Below are 27,064 nucleotides of genomic sequence, written 5' to 3'. Positions count from 1 at the left end.
GGATTTCTTTGGAGATCCCTCCTCTGGAGTTTTACAGTGAGCCCAGGATGCACGTGAGCATTCTATTCTCTTTTTGTTATTATAATCTGCTTTGACAAGCTCTCTTGTTTATTTCATAATTATAGCATCTTTTTATTCGTTGACTGTACAAAACTTGACATATTCTCCACAAGCTCTTCAGCAAATCATTTAATCCCTACATTTCTCACTACTGGTTGCAGGGAAATTGAGTTGAAGAATGAAGGAAGGAGTTTAAAATCTTTCTTACTGGGAAAATCCCGAAGAATAAAAGCACTTAATTCTGTGGGATGTTCTTTTCTGCAATGCTTTCATGCAGTAACTGACATGAATGTGAAATAGCTTCGAGGTGCTCATTAAAATAAGTTAGTTCTGATTCACTATCAACTTGGATAGTTGCATAGGCTACTAGAAAAGGGCGAAGTGGTGGTGAATAACATTTTTTATATAGTTCTACTGGCAGACTGAATCTTTGGATTTTAGATCATTTAAATCTGATGCAGCCATATTTCAAAGAATGATTTTTTTAATAATGAATGTGAAACATGTATTTAATATCTTATTATTATAATCCCTGCCTTTTTATCAGTTCAGAAGTATCAGGACTCAGTAGGTTCTGTCATTTCTTGAAGTAGTCATATGTAGCTGCAAGAAGGAAAAGAATGAAATGACTGAACAGTGAATATATGGAATTCAAAGTATTCAGTCCCATTTCAGAGAATGTTCCTCCTTATTCACCTCATTGTTGGGCTGAGCTTTTATGATCCTACTATATTTAGAGTTTCTCAATAAAAAGAAGACATAAGAGAAAGACAAATAAGAAAATGAATGAACTTAAAAAATGCCAGAGGCAAAAGATAACCCACTTTTCATACAGCTAGGTAATTAACATGGCAGTTATAGTCTTTTTGAGGCTGAATTTGAAGCACTCTTAAGAGGTTAGGAGTATATATTTGTCTTCTGTATTCAGTATAGTGATCTGATGCTGCCATTAATATAAATGCTCTAATGAAAAACTGCATTAGAAAAAGATATCTGTGACTTCTGTGATATTTTTCATACTGAATGTTTAAAATATTTAAAAAAAATTAACAAGTCGAACAATATATCTCACAGATACGTACTTGAACGTAGGGATATAGATACTAGACAGAAAAGGCAACTCATCATTTCTCCATGGAACATGCGAAGGTAAACTATAGAGAATTGAACACTTTAATTCAATTTCTTTAAGTCTTTGAAGAAGTACCAGAAGAAAACTACTTCATGCTTTTCATATTCCATAAAACCAGCAAACATCACTATATCATTTCTGAACGTGCTGCCATCTTATCCTTCATCTGTCTAGAACAATTTCATTTCCTCAAAAGTGCACAATGTGTATGGCAGCAACATTTTTGGGGACTTTGTCTTAAGACATAATGGTTATTTATGGTCTGATTTTTCAAGAAATTTATTAGGTAGATTTAAGCACACTTAATTACATTATAAACTTGAACTACCAACAATATCCTGCCATTTTATTAATGCAATTAAATTGTTGATCTAACATTTTTTTCCTTTAATAGTCAAATTCAATTGCTGGGCATAATGTCAGCATTTAGCAAGTGTAAATAACCCTGAAAGTTTATCTGCCTGAAATTTGGTGGTGTTATGCAAGCAAAACAAAGTATACCGTTTTAAATAGTTTGTATATACTCGAAACTGCTCTTGTTGCAGTTTTCTATAATGAAAATGACATATATTTGGCCATGAGCCAGCAGTGTGCCCTCGTGGCCAAAAAAGCCAATGGCATTCCGGAGCGCATTAAAAACAGCCTGGCCAGCAGGTCGAGGGAGGTGATCCTCCCCCTTTACTCTGCCCTGGTGAGGCCTCATCTGGAGTACTGTGTCCAGTTCTGGGCTCCCCAGTACGAAAAAGACAGGGACCTCTTGGAAAGAGTCCAGCGGAGGGCCACAAAGATGGTGAAGGGCCTGGAGCATCTCTCCTATGAAGAAAGGCTGAGTGAACTGGGTCTGTTCAGCCTTGAGAAAAGATGACTGAGAGGGGATCTAATATTTAATTATAAATATCTGAAGTGTGGGGGCCATAGTGGTGAGGCCAGTCTCTTTTCAATGGTACGTGGAGACAGGACAAGGGGAAATGGACATAAGCTGCAGCATAGGAAGTTCTGCACAAATGTGCGCAAGAACTTCTTCATGGTGAGGGTGATGGAGCACTGGAACAGGCTGCCCAGGGAGGTGGTGGAGTCTCCTTCTCTAGAGATGTTAAAGACCTGCCTGGACGCCTGCTTGTGCGACCTGGTGTAGGGAACCTGCTTTGGCAGGGGGGTTGGACTCAAGGATCTCTGGAGGTCCCTTCCAACCCCTACAATTTTGTGATTCTGTGAAATATGTATCTAAATTTGTGCTCCTTTTTAAGGGTGGGTACATTGATTCATTAAATGCTGCTTTATTTTCAGAGACAATGTGATAATGAGTATACAATACAATAGATACCATTTGATTTAAATCGTTATTCGGCACAGATGGAAATATAAATAAATATAAATATTAATTGGATAAGCAGTGATCTAGAAAGTGTCAGAAGGAAATTGAGGAGAAAAAAAATAACATGCTAAATGTATAATTTTTTTAGACTATACCTTCTTAAGAGAAACAGAACTGTACTCACTGCTGTAGACCTGAAGAAAGATTTGAATGCATGAAATAAACTACAGTTCCTCATAGGTAAGCATGAGTAATGTCAGGTGGTTTTAGAGAGCCCAAATTTGAGAGTGCTAATGTAGAAACCAAAGAGTTGGGCAACAGTAGTGACACTAAGTGGGTGGGTAGATATGTGAGTAAATGAGACCTACCTATGCTAACGAAAGCACAAACATAAAAATCCAACAACAAAAGAGGTCTTATTTATATATACTGGGAATGAAGACTTGATTACAACTTGATGAGGTTAGGGAGATATGATCAAACCTTGCAGGAATTGCATTGTGCTGTGCTGTAGAAAATTTGATGGCACCTGATTTGCTGGGAAGCAGAAGGGCTTCAGTAGGAACAAGGCTGATGGGCCTTCTCCACTTCTCCATTACCTTTCTTCCACCGAATGTGTAGTTTTCTGGTTGCTGTAACTGCAGTAGTAGATCTATGTTCACTTGAAATAGACCTCATAATCCGTAAAGCAACACTACTCTGAGACTATAATTGAGGCTAGTCATTATCCATAAAAATACCTATATAGAGACATTCAATATGAACCCTTAATGGTTTGATTCTGATATTTAAGTACAATGATATAGTCACTTGCTGCAATGCATTTGTAGCAACTGCCTCCTATGTGTACTAATCTGAGAAAAGATAAAGATAAACGTAATACTGTGTTTTTTAGCATGCCCTCATTTAATCTCTGCTACAATTAACTTCTGGTAACACTAGTAAACCTGTTTTTCTACTGGACAATCCCATTTATTTTCCTATATTTGAAAAATTGTTTTCTATCCACTCTTTTTCTTTTTGGACTATTTATTATCAGTTTCTTCTCTTTTTCCAAATGTAAGCATGTATTCCAATTTCTCAAGATAAATTCCTTAAATTACTTGTTATGTGGAGTTCCTGAAATTTCTTTTGGTTAGCTGCTTTCATTTATCAACAGGATGAAATTCAGGGGAAAGACAAAAAGATATTTAGTTTTACAATGAATGTGTTCTCCTTCAGTTCTCCAAGAACAAAATTTCATGTCTTAAGTCCTAACAAATCATAGATTACAAAGAGATACTGAAAAGGAGATTTCCTTAGTGGCTTTTCAAATAACATTCAATAATAGTATAAGAAATGAGATAAAATCTAAGGTAACCTAGAACCCTCCATTTTCTGCTAACTAGTTTTCCAATTTTGCAAACTTCCTGGAAGCATTTCATCTATACAAAACACTCTTGTAAGGCAGGGTTCTTCTGTGTAAATAAGCATTCATTGCTGGATATTGAGGAAAATAGTTTCTGTTAACTGCTTGTAAGCTTATGAAGTCAGTGAATGTGATGATGCACTTCTTTTATTAGAAATGAGATAAATGGAGGAAAATAAAAAATCAACAGAAGATAATTTAAGTACAAAATGTTTATTTTATTAATAAAATATTGAATTAATAATGCATGAATAATTGGATAAAAAAGTTCAAAAAAAAAAAGGCTTTGATGTTAAGTGTATATTTCTCATATGAATCTCTTTGCAATTATATATAACTATCTGAAAACTCATTTCCTTCAGTTTGTTTCTTGTACTTGTTTGGTTTGCTTTTTTTTGATTGTTTGTTTTTTTTGTTTGGAAAACGAAAGCACATGACACTAAGCTTCCTAATTAATACTATTATATACTGAATTACACACAATTTAGGGATGTCTGTCAAAGCATGTCTTAGCAGGCATAAAAAGATACAAGAGGTCTGAGACACCAACAAGGATATAAAAGCTCTAGAAAGTGGACTATATTTCCACCCCAATTTCTGATCTTGAAAAACAAAAATTCAAACTCCTTCCCATAAAATATGATTATTTAAAAGTAAATGAATTTAAAGACCAACATCTTCCTCTTACACAAGCTTTCTGTATTTAATTCTGAAAATTAAAGTTTTTTGTGAGGGAAGTAATTTGCTTCTGCAATGCTGGATTCTCCTCTTGTGACTCCTCATTCTACCTCTCATATATTTATTTTGTTATCCTGTCTATAGTTGATTTTTTTTCTGTGCTCATAACCCTACAGAGATAATATCTCATTGTATTCTAGGTAAATTAATGCCTAGATGCTAGTTCAGCCCAGTAAGTTTATAGATGAAAACAAAGCCTAAACCCTCTAGGGACTAAAGTTTATGTTGTTTTACGTTCTAAATTTCTATAACCAGTGATTTTTGAAAAGCTTGCAAACACAGTGCTCTCTGTCTTGACTAACAGAATGGGGGAAACAACTTGAACAGAATTGAAACACTTTTAGATTCTGCTTGGCGTGCACTATTTTGTTTAGGTATGGGGAACTGAAATATTGCGTACTATGTAGACTGCTAATACCAAGTTCTTCAGTCAGCCATTGGATCACACAGCAAATAACTTCAAAGGTTTTAATAATCATCATCAGTGAAGGAAAAAAAAACATCTTGTTTAATTTTCTAGTAAGTTCACATACAGTATTAATTATAAAATCATAGGATGAGTTTGGTTGGAAGAGACCTTAAAGAAAATCCAGTTCCAAACCCTTACCATGGGAAGAGTTGCTGATAGCTAGATCAGGCTGCTAGGGGCCCATCTAACTTGGCCTTGAATATCTCCAGCGATGGAGCATCCACAACATCTGGAGGCAACATATTCCAGTGCCTCATCACACTCTGAGAAATTTCCTCCTAATATCTAATCTAAATCTTCTCTTTGTTTGAAGCCATCCCCCCTTGTCCTATATCTACCCAGACAAAAAGGCAGTTTGCCTCCTTTTTCTTATCTCCCTTTAAATACTGGAAGGCTGCAATGTGTTCTTCCCAAAGCCTTATCTTCTCCAAGCTAAACAAGACCAACTCCCTCAACCTTTCTTCATATAAAAAGTGCCCAGTTCTCTGATTATCTTCATGGCTCTCCCCCAGATCTGTTCTAACAGTTCTACAGCTTTCTTATACTAAGAGCCCCAGCCCTGGATGCAGTACTTTAGATGGGACCTCATGAGGGTGGAGTGTAAGGGAACAATCCCCTCCCTCTCTTTCTTGGCCGCCTCTCTTTTGATGCAGCCCAGGATACTGTAGGACGGGCCCCAAGTTCTTCTTTCAGGGCTGCTCTCAGTGAGTTCTTTTCCCATTCTGCGGACATATTTGGGATTGGTCTGACCCAAGTGCAGCACCCTACACTTGGCCTTGTTGAACCTTTTCTTATTAACCTTGTCTTTTCCTTATTGACTGAGAATTACTGTGCATTTGCTGCTTTACTTTGAGAATGGCAGAAACCTGGAAGAGGCTGCCCAAAGAGGTTGTGGAGCATCCTTCATTGGAAATAATCCAAACCTGCCTGGATACTTTCCTGTTGAGCAATCATAGGGAACCTGCTTTAGCAGGGGCTTGGACTAGGTGGTCAACCGAGGTCCCTTTCAGCACCTATGATTCTGTGATTCAGAAGTTGTGATGGCCCCATATTCTTCCACCGGTTACTGCAATGCTGTCGTCTTTCTCTATGCAGTCAGGTGTGTTCACTGGAGAGAAAAAAAAAAAAACAAAAAAAAACACAACAGCCTGTATGTTGAAATTCATGAAGTGAATTCATGCAGAAATATCCCCTGTGACTGACTTTTAAGAAGTTGAATTTGCCTTTTAACCTTGAAATCTTTCATAGATTAAATAGCACAAACTCATCCATAATACAAGTGAGCTTCTCAAGCTTAAATCTGGTCTCCTTTGTTTCTAGCTAAAATAATTGCAAATTTCTCTCTATATAGACGTAAAATGTGAATAAATGTCACATGTACAAAATAAAATGAAATAATCTTAAATTAACACTTTAAGCAGCTGAATTGACACTGAAATCCTGAAATTCAGGAATTAAAATTCTCTTACAGATGCAATTTAATGTTGTCTTTGTGTTTATCTATCTGTAAATAAGCAAGCAAATGAATAAATAGATAAATAATTGCCACCTTTTTTGGTGATAACTTGAGATAAAGTGTTTGGAGACAAATATGTATCTGTTTAAGGAAAGTGTATTTTTAGAAAGTAAGCTTTTGTAATAACGGAGAAGCAGCTTTTTAAAAGGAAAATTTGCTAAGATATTTTGAACTGGCAAATCAGAATATTTTCCTAACACTGTCAAAAGTTCCTTTGTAGTGCTGAATGATATATTTTAAATATTTATTTATCACAGATGGACAGAAAAAAGGTCCTCATTTTTAATATCTGTCACAAATTTCATAAAAATGCTTAGAATTCCCTACTGAGGAGAGTGGCAGTTTGCTTTGAAAGTGTAAAATGCTATAAAAAGCAAGAGTATTTTTTGAAATCATATGCAAAGTGCCTCAGGGACAAGTCTATGTTTTTATCTTAAATTGTCTGTCCCCATCTGTACCAATGAGACAATGAATACTGTCCTTTAATCTCACAGGGATGTTGTGAAAACTCTTAATAAATGTGAAGCACTTAAATACTGTGTAATGATGAGTGATACTCAAAATCCCAGAAGTGAGTGAATAATTCTGAGCTCACAGAAGGATTGAAGAGTGTGCAGTAAATAAAGCATGGAACTGCACACTGCAAAAGGCTGAAACAACAACAACAACAAAAAAAAAATGAACAGCTGTTTGCTAACTAAATGCCATCCCGACAGTGTGCTGAATTATACATGGGAGAACAGCATACTGCTATCTTGCAGCTAAGACAGACTCAAGATGAATATGCAGTAAGCATCTGAATTGAGATTACATAGGAGACAAAATCTTACATTTAACTTACAAGTGCTTAATCTCACAATGCTAACAATTTTTTTGGAATATCCTAGCCTTTTCTAAAAACATACTGAGAGAAGAAAAATATCATTTTGTAATATTAAATTGACACTTGACAGGTTATTAGCAGTGATAAACCTTTTGTTCCATGCAGAGTGCTGCTGCTTGTCCTGCTGAGGTACCTGACAGCAGAAGTAAACAGTTAGCTTTAACAGAGATTGGAACAAGAACAGGATCAAAAGCAATGATTTGCAGGTTTGCAGAATTTAATCAGAAGAGCAGTATTTTGTAGGACATTCTGTGACCAGAACTATGCTCTTATGGATACAAATTCTTCTTCAACATCTCTTAAATTACAATCCCATTTTGTCCTGAGGGCTTTGCAGGGTGAGCAGATGGCTGGACACAAGTAGTGGGAATATTCCTTCCCTTTACCACCACACCACAATGAGCCAAGCAGAGCTGGAGCAAGGGCCAAAGCCAAAAGACTCTAGAAAAGCAGAACAAAGGGGATTATTAAAATGACTCTTCTTATTTTTTGTATATTTGGCAGTCAGCTTTTCATGAATTTCTTGAGCTAGAGAAAGCATGTTTTACAGAAAGTGCCATATAAAGTCCCAGTGGAACTCCCAGCCTTGCTTGTGTTTGAAATCCATATTCACATCAACACTTACTTTTTATTTCTCTGCACTTTTTTTTCCTCTTTAATACCATATTTATTCAACTTAAGTCCCCAAAGTTGTTATTAGCAGTACTGGAAGGATGCATGTCTACTCTCAGAGCAGCATCCTAGAAACTCTGTGAACTACAGAATCAGCTTTCAATAATAAGATAAAATAATTATAATAAACTAAAATAATTAAAATAATAATAAAATAAAACAAGATAAAATTCCTTGCTCTGAGTTGGAGTAGGTCAAAACAGGTAAGAAAATTTGTTTCTGACTTCAGAAGTTCTTCTGTTTACTAAGGCTTTGATTTTTAACTTGAAGAGATAGGACTTTTCCAAAAAAGTTTTCTAAAAGCCAGCAACCCGGGTAAAGCTGTGTCATTTGTTGTGAACTCCCTAAGTATGATTCTCTGAAATTATTATAGATTTTTGTCTAACGTTTTGGAAAAAAGTCATCCTCAGTTACGTGTATCCTAAAACTACTAAAATTTACCAGGGTATTTACATCCTCATTTTTAAGTCTGACATATGGTAGCTAAGAGCAGCTTAGATTCAGATGAAATATTCACCCTGAGGAAGGATAGTTGTTACAAGGTGTTCATTCTGAATGTCTTAGTATGCCTGGGACCTCTTAATCTCATTGTCTCCATTGCATATGCTTGTCTTGCATGTAATAAGACTTCCCTTACTTGGTTCAAAGTGTGTGTCCAATGCATGAAATTCTTCTCATTCAGGTTCACAGGAACAAGATAAAATAAATGTAAAAGATTTCTCTGAGGCGTTCAGCAAAACTTGAAAATTATATATGTAAAAATAAAACTTAAGAAAATATGCCTTTAATAACAAATGATGAGGATTTATTACATACTAGAGTGAATGCATATTCATTTACAGAAGGCACGTGAATATCTAAGAAAGTAATGAGATTAAGGCAATGATCCTGCAAATTTTACTTCTGCTCTGCTGCAGAAACTTTGACATAAATTAGATGACGTTATTTTGCCTTTTAGGAATGCCCCAGTTAACAGGTGTGAATGTTCAGAGAAAGGCCATCGACAAAGGCCTGATATGTGCAGGATAATCAGTCGCCAGACCAGGCTGCCCAGGGCCACATCCAGCCTGGCCTTGAATGCCTCCAGGGATGGGGCATCAAAAACCACCTTGGGCAATCTGTTCTATTGCTTCCTCACCCTCTGTGTGTAAAAAACTTCCTTCTAATATGCAACATAAACCTCCCCTGTTGCTGTTTAAAACCAGTCCCCCTTGTCATATTGCTATCCACCCTCACAAGTAGTCATTCGCCCTCCTATTTATATGCTCCCTTCAAATATTCACTTCTTAAAACTTGTTCTTTTTCCATTCCCCCAAGAATCTTCTTTGATGCTACTCTCCAAAAAGAAAGATATAAATGAACAAACAAAACCAAGAAAATATTAGTACGCCCAGTTACTTGAATTAATGTTTACATGAACCAATGCACATCATAGAATTGTGGAACTGTAGAATATCCTGAAGGAACAACAAAGATCATCAAATAAAATGTAGTTTAATAAAGTTAGCCTCTTGTAATGTCTGACAATTTTACTAGCAGGTATCTTCCATATTTTGCTCTAACCATAGTTATATCACAATCAGTATTGCAAGTGTAGGAGTTAGTTGCTAAAAACATACAGCAGTTTTGTTTTACCTCACATTCATCTCTCCTGCTTATTTTTTTTTCTAGATCCTAGGCTGAGTCAATGATCTGATTTGTATCTTTTTAATCATATGTTGCACTGCACATTTGTGCTTCAGGGCTTTTTTCCAGGGTTAAACTGATGAGACCTTACACTATCCCATACAATACAGTAAGTTCTTTGCCTCAAGTAAAATTATCACTTATTCTGCTGCAGTATCTTTCACAGGAACAGTGGTGATCTTTAATTTTGACAGAAGATTGCTAATCTGCTCTTCTATAACTTGAAAAATTCCTGATTGGCAATAAAAAAATACTGGAATTTCTCTTAGTTTTTCAGTGGAAAGATGCAGATTACACTTTGAAGAGTAAACTCTTCCAAATCTCTGCTATAATTAATCACTTCACTTTGTACAACTTCCACAAGACCATAGTATTGTAGAATCATAGAACCACCAAAAATTTTTAGGTTTATTCTGAATGACCTATAAGAACCATTATCTTTCCTGATGGATAGGTTACCAAACAGTTCACTGATCTCTGAAATTAAATATAGTTGTTGGTGCCTAAGAAATTCCATTTGCCTTTGGTAACTTGAGAAGATGAATGTTGTAAACAATGTATTTTGTTATTTACGGTGGTAAGTAGTAATTTCAGAAAACGTGACCTGGTCTTCTGGAAATAATTGTCAGGGGAAAAAAATATGTTTTTTTTCTGTTATTATTCCAATTACCTTTAAGATTTTTCAGAAACTATTTAGCTTTGTAAAGTATTAAAGAAAAGCTGACCGCAGATCTTAATGGCAAATGCTCCCACTCGAGAAAAAGAAGAAAGTAGGTAACTACTTTCTACTACATTTTACAGTGTGGAAATTGATATAAAATTTTGGATGGGCAGGTGGATGGAAGCAGACAGGCCAGTCCATGTGAATCAATATATGCTTTTTTCTTACTGAAGTTGATATTATAAGTCAGACAGATTTGTCAACTATCTTCATCTGGAAAAGGGAAAGAGGAAACAAGTTTACCCCAGTGAAGAATGTCTTATTTCAATTGCCTTAATAAAAGACCAAAAAATCCCCAAATAAACTAAACAAAAAGGATGGAATTTAGGATACTCACAGACAGATTTTTTATGATTGCCATTATTTTCTAATACCTCTGCAATATTGTAGTATCTTTGCATCAGGTAATACAGAAGGAATTAGTTCTTTCAAAGAGAAGTGTTGATTTCTATCTAGGTAATGATGGAAGTCTCTGTTACAAGTGTTCTCTGTGCTACAGTGCTGTCATCCTGAGCCAGTGAGCTATTCTGAGCTGCTTTTTTTGTTGAATATACCCTATTGGTTTGTGGTCCTACATGACCACTGACTGCAGCATATGCATGATTCACTGCTTCTGATTATCCTAAATTATTTATGGAATACTTCCTAACTACCTTAACTATATACAGAAGATTGCCCCTTGTAACTATTCTTTTTAAAATATAAAATATTTTAAGAAGACTATTTTTTTCTACTTTTTCACTGCAGTTTTTAAATGTTGCATCCAAATGAAAAAAAAACCTCCATCTGAAAAATTAGAACATGGCAAATTTTTATAATGTCCTTTAGAGTCACCGGTTGAATCATGTAATTTGATTTTGCACAAATGTGTCTGAGAAACAAAATTTCATTATTGCTTTTATTTTTGTTTAAAAACAAACAAACCTTCAAAACTATTTTTGAAAAGATCTTTTAGGTTCTGCACAACGATTTTCCTCCTGACTGTACTAGAAACTCTAAAGCATTTTCCAAACAGTCTCAGGCATGTTCTGACCTCTGCAGAGTTGGTTCAGTGTTTCGGAAGAGTGTTTGATGTTTTGTCTGAACTGAAGGATCTGTTAAAGCCTCTGTAAAGAAAGAACATAACCTTGCCAGAAGCTTAAACATTAATGTCCAGATAGATTTGTATGTTTTATGTCAGTGCTTGACAAACCTTTGATGTTTCTTAGAAAAAGTAAGCAAAGAGCACATCCTTTAGAAATATTTCACTCAGCTAGGATTGATACATTATAATTAATGTTGTGGCTTTCCTGGAGCTTGGCAAGCAACATGGAAAGCTAATATATACATAACTACCAGAGTAATTTTCATTGCAGAATCAATACATTATGATTTTTAACACGGAATGTAGTATATATGACATCACCTGAAAACACTGCTACCACACCTAGTTCTGAGTTTTGGACATACTAGGACAGTGAGGCAGTGGAGGGTGCATTTCAGCAGTGGCAACACTGATGAGAAAGACAAGCCACATACCAGACACCCATGCAGGTTTTTTCAAACACAGCTCACAGGCTTTGGTTGTCATTAGTAAAAATGCATAGCTGGTGGTGATGACTGTGCTAATAATGTTTTGTAGCTGAGAATTTGCCCTGTCAAATAGTCTTATTGTGCTCTTTGTGTTGTAGTTTCCATGGAAATAAATAGAAGGCATTACTTTAAGTATGATCTAGGTATTATGCCAGAGTCGCACTAGGATTAGTCAGAGATAGTTACATTGTACAGTTACAGTGAAGTCATGTAGTCATTGAATTGCTCTGATTTGTTTGGTATCTAGAGGATGGATTACAAGACAAGTCATTTATTTTCAGTGGTAGTGATTTTCAAAAAAGAAAAAAAAAAGGGTAAAAACAGTTTTCATGAAATAACAAAAAAAATGTAACGGGAAACATATTGCATGAAGAAATACAGTGCTGACAATACATTTGAAGCTACACTGTGATCAGTTAAAACTGGACTAAATCTACTGTGGAAGAAATATAAAATAAAATTCCAATCCATCCTATGAAGAGATATCTTCTATATTCCTCAATAGCTGATTGCATAAACAGTGAACGCCAAGCTTGTAAGGAGTAAAATAAGTTTATATAAGGAATTACATGACAGAATATGAAAATACCTGAATAATTAATATCTAAATTCACAAAGTGGCATGTATCATGACTTTCAAAAATTAGTTTTAAGGTGTACATTAATAATAGTAGTTATATAGTTTAAATATGGAAACAAGTTAATTGCATTACTGAAGATAAGTCTTCCCTTCTGGTTATACTAGCCTGTGTTATATGGGTCTAATTTGACTCTCCCTAAGAGGAAGGCTGTTTAGATCTAGTACTGAATTCAGCTGTGGTCATACTGCAGAAACTCTTACAGAAAAAGAGAGAATATTTACATTATTTACAGAAAAAAACTAGGAAGCAGCAGAAAAAATCTGGCTTTGCATGCAATGTGTTCGGTAGAGGAAAGTACCACAGAAAAATGTAGTATGGGGTTTTTTTTGTTTGTTTTTTTGTTTTTTTTTTTTCCTCATTTTGAGACAAGAAAGGCAGAGAGGGATCTTTTCTGCTAACTATCAAGGACAAAGGACTGTGTTCTGTCACCTGCTGAGTATAACCCAGGATTTACAAACGTTAGGGACGGTGGCACTAAATCAGATCATCTCCCCATTATCTTTCTCCCTAAAGAGGCCATTAGCACACCGCAGGAAACCCTCTGGACAGCCTGCTGTCCGAATTGCTGCACTGAAAGAGACAGTGAGAAATAATTCCTTACACACACTGGCTGAATGCCTGCCTATGTAAAATTCATTGTGGAATACAGAGGTTGTTCAGCTCAACACTTCAAAAGTACCATTTTAATGAGTTCCCAACAAAAACAGTTAAAAGCTACTAGCCTTCAAAATAGTAGCTGTTAAACTTAATAAAAACATATTATCAAAGGGAAAGATGCATTTATATACCAAAAGGCTCATTCATATTAGAAGAAAAGAATTAAGTCAGAAAAAAATATCTTTTTCTTTGCAAGATGAAGACCTAATTTCACTCGGACATTTCATCAATCATTTGAGGACAGCAGCTACCATTGGGTGTTATTCAAAACTGTTAACTTCCATTTTCAGGGTTCTGTAACATCTCAGGAAGAACTACCTGAAGAAGGAACCACAATCTCAGGAGATAATATCTTTAAAAGTAAGTTACAAGCAATCCTTTTGACAGGTTCATTATAAGCCTTTTTGATCTTGAGTGTATTAAACTTTAAAATCATGGTGTGAAAATTATATGAGAAAATAGAAGAAAAAAACAAGACTAGGAGAATTCTAAAAAAAACATTAAAAAAAAAAAAAAAGAAATTAAAAAGGCTCAATTTTTAGGCATAGAGCTTGATTTGGGTGTTTTGACCTCTAATAAAGGATCTTCTGCTTATTTTTTCCCTAGAATTAGCATCAGTATTTTTCTGGTAAGAGATAAAGGACACAAATGTGTCATGATTTCTCCATAATGAAAAATGGTTAACAGCAACAATGACAAACATACATACAAACAAAGAAATAACAGAAAAACCTCCACAATGTGGACTTGAAGTAATAAGGCTTTGAAACTTCTGAGTATGTAACTTGAAAAATATCCAACTACTGCAAAGACACAGGAATAAACAATGTCTTTGTCTCTTCCCAGTGATCTATTATAGCTTTCTGACTCATAGTATTTAATCGCGTTTAGAATCTGTTTGAGTATGCTCATACATTACTCAAAACAGTTCAGATTCAACTCAGGGAAACACAAATATTTTGCAGTCTATTCCATCTGTATTATCTGGACGCAGACAATCATTTATGGAATCACTGCTATTGTGTTGCAATTTATAGCAGATACCTGTAGCTTTATTATTTCCTTTCTTCTTCCTCTCCTTCCCTGACCAGTAAATGAGCACCAGCAATTATTGGTAAGGTTTTAGAATATTTCACTTCTGTTTAATTGACATATAATACATTTATCTTACAAAATACATTCTGTTCTGAAGAAGTAAGTAACAGCAGAGAAGAACAAAGAAGGTGTGCCAGTACCTTCATATGATATGGTGGTATCATTATTTTCAGTGAAGCTGAGTAATTCTATCAGACATACTAACGTTCAAAAACATCACTGCTGTTTGGAAAAAAGAAAGAAAAAAGTGAATAGTATTTATTTTTACTTCATCTAGTTTCTGTATATATTGTATTATTGATTTGTTTTATTTTTATGTGCGCATGTACATGCCTATACATGTACATCTGAGGTGGGTAGAGGGAGTGTTCTTTATTAGTCCACGATTTGTACAATTTATATTTTATTTATTTATAATTTTATTTTGTTTATAATTTATAAATTGATTTTCTAAATGACTTCTAAATGAAATAATTATTGTTAATGCACTGATCAACATCTGGGATGTACACAGACTGTTTGGTATTGATCAAGAATTTAAAAAAAGAAGAATTTATTAATATAATTTTTTCAAATTTATGATTCAGCATAAAGATATTACACATGAAAAGGCAATATAAAGAATGAAAGAAAAATCAAATCACTAGACTTCTTATTGCCTGATTAAGGGAAATACTTTATTACTATTGTTTTGTACCATTAGCACTCTGTACTACTTGTTTGACTTCTTCCCCACTGTTAGGCAAATCGACAAAAAGCTCACTTTCTTTATGAGGATAACACTTCATATTATACAGCACTGCTCAGCAACAACTAAAGCATTGAAATCTTATCAGCATTGTTTTCCTCCTAAAGCCAAAACATAGCATCATACCAGGCACTAAGAAGAAATTCAGCTCTGTCCCAAACAAAGCCAGGATAATCCATGTGGGTCATGAATTGTAAGCAAGTGCTCACAGTTAAAGGCCAGGTCTCCCCTCAATCCTGTAGCTGCCTTGCAGAGATAATGCAGAATGCTTCTTCTGTAGCACAGAGAGGAGAGGGAAGCACATACAAGTATTGAAAAGAAGCTGCATTTATTAAACAGTAGAAAGATTGATGAGAAGCAACCCAAGAGGACAGAAAGAAGTTTTGAGCATTGAAAATTTCATTTAAAGAGAAAGGCTGGGCTGCTGTGGGGATTGTAGAGGAAGATTGGACATGCAGTCAGCCTTGCTGAAAATCCACATGCCATCTTGGAGAGGGCTCCTAAGTGCTGTGCAGGCTGGTAAACTTGCTGAAGCCTGGTCTTGTCTCAAAACTAACTCAGCAGCTGTCCTCTAGCCACAGTGAATGCCATGTGAGCTTGCAGCCAACTGCACAGGCCCACGTGCCCTCAGGCCAGCTGGGACTGATGTGAGTGACCCTATGCAGGTCTGGTTTGTTTACACAACACAAGCTCACATGCATGAATTGCTCCTTTAATACACTGAGTACAGCTGCAGTCAACAGAAAAAGATAGCAAATAAGAGAGCAAGGAAACCATAAATTTCAAAAGGAATTCTTGGAAACTCAAGTTAATCACAGTCATAATTTTCAACTGTTTTATCAGTCTGGAAGGGGTCTTATATTCTTCTTAACCAATTTCATGAGTTCAGGCTTTGCAACTCTGCAAACAGGACAACTGCTATCACAGACCATTGTGTTAAACTGACCATCATCCGTTATGAACTTGGAAGTAATTTACACTGGCTGCCTACAATGCTTTCTGCTAACTTGACACATCTCCAACTGAATTTCTGGAAACATTTCACATGTGAAACTTTATAGGTGATACTTTCCCGTACTCTGTGCTCCTTATAATTTTAAGCTTATTATAGATTAATAAGTAAGCTTATTATTTTAAAAGGAAATTTTATGCATGTATATATAAAATAGAAGAGATACATTTCCAAATTCAGTCATAGGAGCATGGTCAACTTCTTTTTAACTCCTTTTTCTTCAGGGATAAGCGGTTGAGATCAAAATCATTATTAAACAGAAGGATGTACACACAGGAGTCTGTGTATCATAAATTAAAGAGAAAAGAATGGCATAATATTCAAAACATGTTTAAAGTTAAGGCTTAAACTTATGTAAAAGTATTTAAACTTGCCCATGGGCAAGTTTCATATTATATCTTGAAAAAGAAATGAAGTTCTAAGTATACCTCTTAACAAGAACATTTACTGCAGAAATAGAATGTTCCTCAGAAACGTTGTACTGCTTACTTCTTATTAAATATACATATCAAGAAATATGTTTTAATCCCTTTATCTGAGAGTTTCAGAAAGCCGTTTCGAGTTATCTGGCAATATTCTTCAGTTTCAAGTTCCGTGATGAACAAGCATACAATAGCTTTTGACATAAAACACCATGCGGCCTGTATTGTTAAACAGCTTTTTGGAGAAATGATTCTCTGAAACTAGCAGGTTGAATGTTGTGGATTGTTCTAATGATGCCCACTGTTGTCAAAAGTACAGAAATAAAATTCCAAACTTAGCATTTCAATTAGAACTGGCTGCCAAAAAAAAACCCCATGATCTAGACCAACTGTGCCTTGCTTCCTGCATAATTTTCTTCATTTTTATTTTGAATTTCTCATGCAAGAAATTTCGCCATTCAAAACTGACTAGAACCAGTAAAGCTTACTTTAAAATTGATACAACATTGATTGTGCTGGATTCTAGTCTATGAAAATTTAGCATAAAATATAACCAGAACTTATAAGGAGTACAACATTTGATAACAATAACAGAAACCAAAAACTCTAATGTCCTTCATACCTTTTTAATATTTCCCTTTTCCATTCAGGGGGAAAAATGCTTTAGGTTTTTCAGATTGTACCTTACTATAAAGACCATTTTATCACACAAAATTTCCAGGTGCCCTCCAACAAGGGCTAAAGTTTAAATATAAGAGATATGTTGACTGCTTCTTTTTGCATCATTTTCCAGTATTTCAGTTACTGTTCTTGTTATTATTAATGTCTGATATTGGCAATATCTTTTGCTGTGGCCCAGACTCTCACAAGTGTGACTTCCATGTCACACTTACATACTCAGAATAACAGTTATGAAAACCTTGATTCATAATGAAAAAGTGTTAGCAAAACAGATCTGAGAACCAAATATGAGCTATTGGTGCTTTAGAAGGAAGGCTATGGTACTGTCAGGTTTCTTGCTACTACTCATGACCAGTTGCCAGTTGGATTTAACTCCATTCACCATCACTCTCTGGGCCTGGTCATCCGGTCAGTTCTTTACCCAGTGAAGAGTACACCTACTTAAGACATGCATTGCCAGCTTCTCCAGGAGAATGCTGTGAAATGTAAGAGAATTACCATCAGAAATGTATTATTTTCCTTCTTCTTTATTTGTTCGTCAATTAAGTTGTTTTATTTTTTCCAAAATTATAAATATATTAACAATATATTCAAGATCATCATCAGTATTACAGGATGGCAAAGATGTTATCTTTATATAATATTTTAATTGATAAAAAAAAAAAACAGATTTATTTTCCAAAGTAGGCAATATTTTGATGCACTGTGGGAAACTATTTTTTTTTGGAGAAAGGAGATTCTCCTGTATCTTTAACTCTCAAGTTATTAATCCAAATGCGCACTTGCACTGCACGTCTTCCAAACTTATGTGCTGAGTAAGGAAGTGGAAAAATGTTGCAAAACCAATGAGGAAATGTGTGAAATGAGTGATCAAAACTTTGTTTATATGAAGTGTATATAAAAAAAACTTTTGACATTTACTCTGCGTGCATTAAAGCAAGAAAAACAAGATAGCACCGTTTGCATATGTCATCATTTCGAATGTTGAGTGTGATTAATTTTCATCATATATTTTTAATTGATTAAAAATTTGTCTGACTAGCTCATGGTGGTAATAATTAGTGTTGACTGATTATACATAGCACATTGCTGAATCACTGTAACTTTTGAAACAGTACAATAACCCCACTAATATGCAATCTCTGCTACCTCTTTATCATGAAAGGCCAAGGCTAGATAAGAATGAACATTAATTTTTTACTGTTAAAATGATCACACTGGTCTTATTAAAATTCACCCTCAGTGTTGTTGCATAGTTGTATCTTTAAGGAGCACTACTGTATAATATTTGAGAAGATACCATATTAAAGTAGAGGTGATATCTTTAAGATTAGATCTCTCTTTTATTAATGAAACCCATATTTGATATAGAACTGTTCATTCCCTTCAGATTCTTTGAATATAAAAATAATCAAATACAGGAAAAGATAACTCTTATAATTATACAATTTGATGCCCAGAGGTATAAAGTGCAGATGTGGGATTTCTTTTGCATCTCAGATTATTATAATGATATTATCGCAAGTGGCTGTTGTAGAATAAGAAGTTACAGAAGAGTAGATACTAATTTAATTCAGTAGTTACAGAAAAGACCTTGCAATGGGTCAAAGTACAGAAGATTAAAGTTCTAGTAAAAAAGCATTAATTTCCTTCAAATAATTTTCATATCAGCGGAAATGTGAATGCTGACACTAAAGAAAGCTTAGGTTGCTCTATATATCCCAGTTTTACAAAGCAAATATTAATGAATGTGGTTGATGGCATATTTGAGCTCTACTACAAAAATTGCAAACTACTTAAGAAAACATGATTATTGCATACTCTTTGCAGCTAGTGTATAAATGACAAGGGGATGTTTGTTGATTGTACAAGGGTACTCTCAGGAGATGAAATTTTAGATCAGTACTATAAATGAACATCTCCTGTAAACTAGTAAAAAGAACGCTGATATTATCTGTATCAGTATAATCATCTGATGATTTTTGTATGGTTTATATAGTAGGAAGTAACAAATCTAAATTCTTTGAATGAACATATTTGATTTCTATAATTCTCATTTATTATCTTTCTCTAGCTGTTGCATAGATTCATAGAAAAAAAAAAGGAGAGGGTAAACTCAAATAAAAACCTGTTAAAATGCAAATGATATAATTTCTAGGTAATAAAGCATGCTTTATGCTTGGAACATTAATGATCATGGTAGTAAAAAGTATATGACATATTTTATGTACCTCTATCTCTTCTTCTTAGTGCTCACTTAGATGAAAATCCTAAGATAATTATAGAGAAATTCTATTCTTTTTGCCACAAAATGATTAAGAGCTTTAGAGTCCCATTTTCTTAACTACATTCTTTGTTTCCGTTATATATATACACAAGTAACATTCTCAGATAGTTGCAGCCAGTTTGGGGTAAAGGATCTGGGGAATATCAGTGTAAATTTTTTTTTCCACAGAGTAGAATGTAAATATCATAAGCACTCTTTTCATACTAAGTGCTTGGTTTGACTGTGTTTTGACTCATGTTTCAAATGCTCATTGCTATTAGTCTTTTCTGAAAAAGGAGGTAACAAGTAAGACACTACTTAAACACCTCAATTACTCTCCAATATTTTTAATAAGTTTTTCATTTTCTATGGTGTTTCATTTGATTTTGATCCCCAGTTAAGTTGCAACTCTTCTGTCTGCAATCATTTCCTCAAAAATGAGTTTGTTCTTCACAAAACAGACCTCTTTCTTTAGAATAACTTATTTTCCCATTCATAAAGAGTTAACCGTGACTGATATATACTTTGCCAGTCTGGCCAAGATTTTTGGAAATGATAATATAAAGTTACTCTCAGAAAAGTTTAAAAGCAGATATAGAGCACTGTATTTAAGATTCCATTGCTTTATTTAAAAGGTCATTAGGGAATTATAACTCAAAAAATCCATTCCTGACAACAAACTCAGTGTTTTAAAAGATTTATTCTCTTTTGTATCAAATACATAAAGTGAAAGCTGAATCAAGCAAACTTGTTTTGCAGTGTTAGAAAGTAACCTTTGATTAAAACTCTTTTCTACACAGATTCCAGCAGAGTTGTTTAAATTTATAAAATGTGGGAGGATTGTTTTTTTAATGCTACTCTCTAGTATTACTTCTGAAATAAGAACGATCAATACAGTTTCATATGTCTGATTTTCCATTTAAAAAATAAGATTATCTAGATGAAGCAAGGAAATGATGAAGAAAGAGTAAAATTCCTACCAGCTAATGGCTATACAGACAGAAAATACTTTTCATTTATTGCAGCACTGCAGAAATCCAGGGAGTCTGCATACACATCAGGTCCCTCAAACAAGATAGCAATCTAACACCTACTGCGGCTGTGTGTCCTTTTCTACATAGATACAGGACATGACCAGAGTTGCTCAGAAATCTGTCTCAGCTTCTTATAAACAGAAAAAAATTCCATGCCTTAATGGACTACATTATTATGTACTATGAGCATGTACTGATCTGGTGGGGAGATTGAAGGAGACTTTAAGTGTTATTTGGAAGAAATCAGAAAGAGAAGTTGAGTTTGGGACAAAAATGGTGTTGAGAAATTCACTGAGAAACACTGAAGAGTTCCTGAGAAAAGTGGGGCAAGGACTCTCAACGAGTCACTTGCTCCATCCACCAGATTTCTCCTGCCTGAAATACAACTGCCTAATTTAATAGTAACCTCTCATATTTGAGTTTGCTGACTTGTTTCTTGAAGTAGGGTAGTCAGAAGACATTTGGGTAAAGATTGTTTAGGAAGATGTTTATGATGTAAATAGGGAGAAGAAAATATTTATTAGGAAGTACTAATCAAGACTAAACACAGTAAGATATGTTTAATCCTCTGGCTATAGTTATCTCAGCCCTTTCCATTAGTATTTACACCAGAAGTACTGAAGTATTAAGTATGCTTAAGTATTAAGAAGCTTAAGTATGAAGGGTGAAAAACGGACTTGCAAGGAGAACCAGGGAAAAAAAAAGAAGAAATTCATTTCCTAATCTTTCAGATTGGCAACTTGAGACTGCTTTTTCTGTCCTATCATTTGTCACCTGAGAAAAGAGACCAACATCCTCCTTGTTGTCACCTCCTTCCAAGTAGTTTTAGAGATAATAAGGTCTTCCCTCAGCTTTTTTTTTACAGACTTAACAACTCCAATTCCCTCAGTCAATGCACATAAGTTATGTTTTCTGGTCCCATCACCATCCTCACTACTCTTTTCTGCACAAATCTGAGCAAAAATTCTTATAGTGAGGGGAGCAAAACACGTTTGAGGGACAGTACTGAGGGACAATCACTTCTTCAGTCCTCTGGCAACACTATTTCTGCTGGAAAGTCCAGGGTGCTGTTGTCCATTTTGATCACCTGTTGACTAACACCTGAGGTCCTTTTCTGCTAGGCAATTTTCCAGCCAATGGAATGTCCACAAGTCCAAAATCATAATATCACTTCTTTTTTAGCTGGTAAAAGATAATGATCATTTGATTTTTAAGGTTTCATAATTTAAAATATGTTCATAAATATAGCTGTCTAACAGGAGGTATGCAGAAATGCAAAATTTTCTGTCTAGCTTTCTTCATAAATTTAAAACTTAACCTAAACACTGAGATTTGTGTTAGCAGTAAGGACTAGTAAATCATTTTGTTCTATGATCCCTTATATTTTCTTTCTAAGGAAAGATAACTTTTTGAAAATCTTCTGGAATCATGAGCAAATTATCTTGATGGGATATCAAAATTGATGAGAAAAACCTCAGTTGATCCCCAATGCTTTCTATTGTCTCTAAAGGGCTGTCTACATTGGTTGTGTTTTTGTTGTGTTTTTCCTTTCTGTTATGTGAATTTTCTGTATTTCCACTGATTCAAAGGCAAGAGTGAAAAGTACATTTTGGATTGAAGTTGAGGATTGCATAGTGATGTGAAATATGAAATTTAATACATTTAATATATTTTCATACAAAATGAATCTGTTCTGTTCTAAGCAGATATGAATGAGAGCATTGACATTTAGGTTTGTATGGTTAGTCTTTTGATTTCATCTTTGACCTTTATTTGAAAGCACAAGAAGTGATTTTTACTGAGAAATTTTAATTCAATCTCCAGCTAAAATTTTGAGTATTTCATTTTAATGTTCTAAATTAGTGATTTTTTGGGGGTTCTGAATTATATAATACTTTAATAACAATTGTGTCAGACAAAATTTGAGCTGATAAGCAGATGCTAGCACATTTCAGTCACTTTGAAATGAAAAGCTAAGAAAAATGACACATCTATAATTTTGATTTGATAACAGCCTTTGTAATTTACCTGGTTTTAACTCTTATAGAGTTCAAGTTTGCTCTCTTGTATTTATTTATTTATTATTGCTGAAAAAGAATTGCAGCAGATGGTCACAATTCTGATTGTATTTGAAATAAAGAAATGTAACTTTTTTTACGGCTATTTCTATTTGAAATTAGAAATTAATTATAATCCTCTTGTTAATCTTGCAGTGACATTTATTTTTGTATGCATACCTCAGTGGTATATCAGAATTTCAGCAAAAATGCATTTCCTTTCTAACTAAGTAAAAGCACATAGAATCATAGATCTGAAAGGCATTAAAAAGATCTCATATGCATTAGTGTTTTAAACTGGGGATTGAACAGAAAAGTAGTCCTTATTGGGTATATTGAAAAAGGAAGATTGTCATATTATTTCAAAAAATTTAGTCAAAAAGGCCTCTCCTACAGCTAAGGAGTCCTGAGTGTTCACCTTGCTGTTGAGAGTGGTCTTATGAGTAGCAATTGCAAAGACCCTTTGTGAAAACAATAGCTGAGCTGGAAGACACACCTAAACATAATGTCAGTGGTTTCAAGGATGTTGATCTGATGATTGCCTCTGAGCTACTTTTGACTCATCCAGCCCCAAAATTAGTTTATCCTTTTCCTGTACATTGAAATTTGCCGCCTGGGTCTCCAGTAAGTCCTGTTTCAGGCTTATCCTCAGCACCTGATATAAGGCTTTGTCTGTAGAAGAAAATCATTGTGGTTTGGATCCATGACTTAGTTCTAACTGAAGTGGCTGTAATTTCCCACTTTCTGTTTCTGGTTGGTACTGAATGTTCTGCATTTCCTATATTTCAAAAGAGATATAGGAAATTCAGACAGCTGTCTTCCTATGAAGAAAAATCTCTGTAATTTTTCTTGAGACAGTTAACAATTTTTGGTGAAACATGGGGTTGAGGCCATATTTATTCATCTTGGTGTATTTTTTTTATTCAGGATTTCCTCCCAGACTTGAAAATCCAATAGATATCACTGATTTGCTACACAATTTTATTCCCTAACTTCAATCTGGAGAGACTTTCTCTTCGGTATAAGACAAATGCAGTACAGTAGATTTTAGCAGAAGCTGGAGATTCGTTGACATGAGAGCAACATTGGCCCTGCCAGACCCAGGTGCTCCTGCCCACTCCCAGGACACCACACCAGATACACACTTTCAGCCCACAACCCAGAGAGGTCAAAACAGGGCCTGGCTGTATCTCCCCAGAGCCCTGCACAGGCACGGCTCCTACACATTTAGGACCACCTGCAGACCCACGGACAAAATTTGGTCCAAACCCAGCCCCAGAGAGGTGCCAGGGGCTGGGGTTGTCCTGGCGACCCTGGTGCCCTGCTTCTGGTGGGACACAGTTTATTGAGAGTTCGGAGCAGTTTTCAATTTTTATTTATTTATTTATTTTTCTTCTTACATTGGGATTAATATCTCTTGCTTCATGTTCATACCAAGCCAAAGGAATTCTGAATATAAGGCCCTGCTACACTGCTCGGGTTTTGCTCTGCTAGTTTATTTTAGGAAGAAAATATGAAAAAAATTGAATTTGTTTTGGTTTTCTTTTTTCATGAAACAAGAAAGCAACACTATTTTAAACTGTTTGAGAGGGAAGAATGCTGTGAAGGAATAGGTTATAACACTGCCTTCTTTTTATTGAATAATATTTTATTTTTAAAAGTTTAAGTTAACAAGAAGCATTTCAGATTTCCCTATTGCCTTTCTCCTTTCTTTTCCACTGTTATTATTTTTTAGTATATAAATGCTGCATAATTATGCTCCACACCAGCTGGCTCATTATTGCACTCCTTATAGAGCTGTTTATATAAACAGTAATGTTCATACGCACAGGGTGTGGGTTTTTTTGTTTTTTTGGGTTTTCTTTTTTTTTTTGAATAGTTGAGAAATCAAGTGATTATTATGTAGATTCAGAAAAACTTTCACTTGTTTTTCTGGTAGTCATCCATATATCAGTTTCTGGCCCTGTAAAGTCAGTCTCAGTTGGAAACAGCAGATGCATTTTGTTTCCTTAGTATTTAGCTCTGTAGCTATAAGAATACATTGAACTTGTCAACTAGCAGAAGAATGAGAACATTTACAATTTGGACACTATTGATTAACTGATCCATCTCCAGCAGCTGTGAAGAAGGAACTGTGATAAGTCTGTCAATGCTGAACAATTTCACAAGGAAGAAACAAATTATTCCACATTGCAAGGGTATTCAAATGCTAATTTTTCCAATAATGACGCTGACAATGAAACTGATACCTCTGAAGATTTGTGGTTCCTTAGCTCCTCAAGACTAGAACAGCATTTCAGATTTGCACTTAAAATACTTATTTTGAAAAAATTCCAGTACAGAAGATTTCATGTAATAATTGTCATTGTCCCCTGTTTAAATCAGGTGGGAAAACCCCAGAATTTTCCAGAATTCCAAACTGTTTCATTTGCTTATGTTGTTACTTATGTACTTGCACAAGGGAAAAAATAGGTGGGACTAATGACTTGTCCTTCAGGTAAGATGCAATTAATAAATTCAGTGATTTCTAGTGTGTTTGTAATAATAGATAGGGCTGATGAGAGGCAGTCCATTTAACTGAGACCAGAACGGGATTCTGACTTTTTAAAATTACTTTTGGTGGGAATTAAAAATTTAGAAATAAAAGGGAAGTTTCTACCCACCATTTAAACAATATATGTGTCAAGATAGATAGTGGTTTAAGCAAATTAATTATTATACAAATGATAATTCTTATTGTTTTGATAATTTCTTATTGTTGAAGGATATGTTAAGATCATTTACCAGACTTTCCATATTATATTTATACACATTTGAAGTATAGCTCCCAAAATATTGTCTGCTTCTTTCTAGGGTTTTGAGAGGATAAATGCAGAAGTGCTTGAGCTGACAGGATGCTCTGATGACAAGACACAAGTTAACTGCAAAGGGAGAATGAAGATGCTCTTTGTTCTTTTCTTATACACAGAGCCTGCCTTTGTTTCCTCCTGAATTAGTCTGGTCTTAACCAGTATTTACTTTCATACATTGATCTATGGCTTTTCTCTTCCTCTGCACAACTTTATTTTAGGACCCCATAACACTAGAAGGTCAGCTAAAATATTCTTGCCTTTATTTTTATCGAATATTTCACATAAATGCTAGCATATACAATATGTCAGGCTCTTAATCCAGTCAAATGATTACGAATGGTGTTAAGAAGAGAAAACTGCTTTAATGAGTGAATTTTGAGAGCAGAAGATCTTGAAACTCAGTGTTTATGTATTACAACTTTTGATATAATATTTTGCATATGTTTAGGGTGATAAAACAGTGGGACCAGTAGGATTGTCTTTTCATTATTGCATTTTTTTTTTTTCTTAGAGATGTGGGAAAATGTTCTTGATTAAATGAGTCTGCTTGTAGATTGAGTGGGATGAGTATTCTTCATTTCTAATAGTTGTAAGAAGCTAATAGACTCTGATTACCCTGTTCTAAGCATAAGTGAAGGTCATCTTCTAAAAGTGAAGCAAAAGGAAAAAACATTTTTAGCCAATATTTATGTAATCATTCCATGAAATGAAAAGAAATAACTTGTTGAAGAATATCAAGGAGATGTCTGAATTGTGAGTAGCATGACTAAGAAAAAAAAACCAACAGGACATTAAATCACTGCTGACCACATGTTGAAGCTGTTAGTAAAGATAACATTTTCTCTTGTTAGGTTCCTAATCTATTCAAGAAAATAGGGTTTAGGATATAATTTTTTAAAAACAACAAAGTATCAAAGATATCAGTTTTCTTCCTTCCCTGCAACAGAACAAATGGGGCCCTGAATTTTAGGTAACTGCATGTCTGAGTGAATGGTCATAGACACCTTTGAAACTCACTGGTTTATTTCACGAACATTAATTTCAAAAATATACTTACAACTACATCATGCTGTTTTTTGAGACATCAACATGGAATTAACAGCTTCAAATAATTCAATTCCTAACTCATATTACAGAATAATATCCACATGCTTTCTTTGCTTTGGTAACTCAAAACTGTAATACAGTGAGGTCTGTAGGATTAGAAATACTCTTCTAAAGCTGGACACTATGATACCTGAGCTTCAGAAGGGTTCGCACAGTTCAGAAAAAAAAACAGAATTAGTTATTAGTTACTAGTTATTAACAACATAGTTCCTATACAAAAAGTATTGAGAAGAACGATTAGTGCTATATTAATTTTTCTTAGTCAGCAAAATACTAAGTGCTTTGTTGGCAAATAATCAGTTTCTCCAGAGTGCAGATAC

General features: G+C 34.6%; 1 long non-coding RNA gene across 2 annotated transcripts; it reads left to right on the top strand.

Moving 5' to 3' along the window:
- Nucleotides 1–26,193, top strand: LOC125690950 (uncharacterized). Of its 2 annotated transcripts, XR_007375849.1 has the most exons (4): nt 1–53; nt 2,656–2,747; nt 13,761–13,830; nt 25,639–26,193. It is a non-coding gene; the product is annotated as an uncharacterized LOC125690950 (long non-coding RNA). The 2 variants fall into 2 exon arrangements; XR_007375850.1 differs by lacking the exon at nt 2,656–2,747 and having other exon boundaries at nt 19–53.
- The last annotated feature ends 871 nt before the right edge of the window (nt 26,194–27,064 follow it).

Source organism: Lagopus muta, chromosome 3 (genome assembly GCF_023343835.1).
Source record: "Lagopus muta isolate bLagMut1 chromosome 3, bLagMut1 primary, whole genome shotgun sequence".
Lineage (NCBI taxonomy): Eukaryota > Metazoa > Chordata > Aves > Galliformes > Phasianidae > Lagopus > Lagopus muta.
The sequence above is the reverse complement of the archived record's forward strand: the minus strand, read 5'-3'. Positions and strand labels throughout refer to the sequence as shown.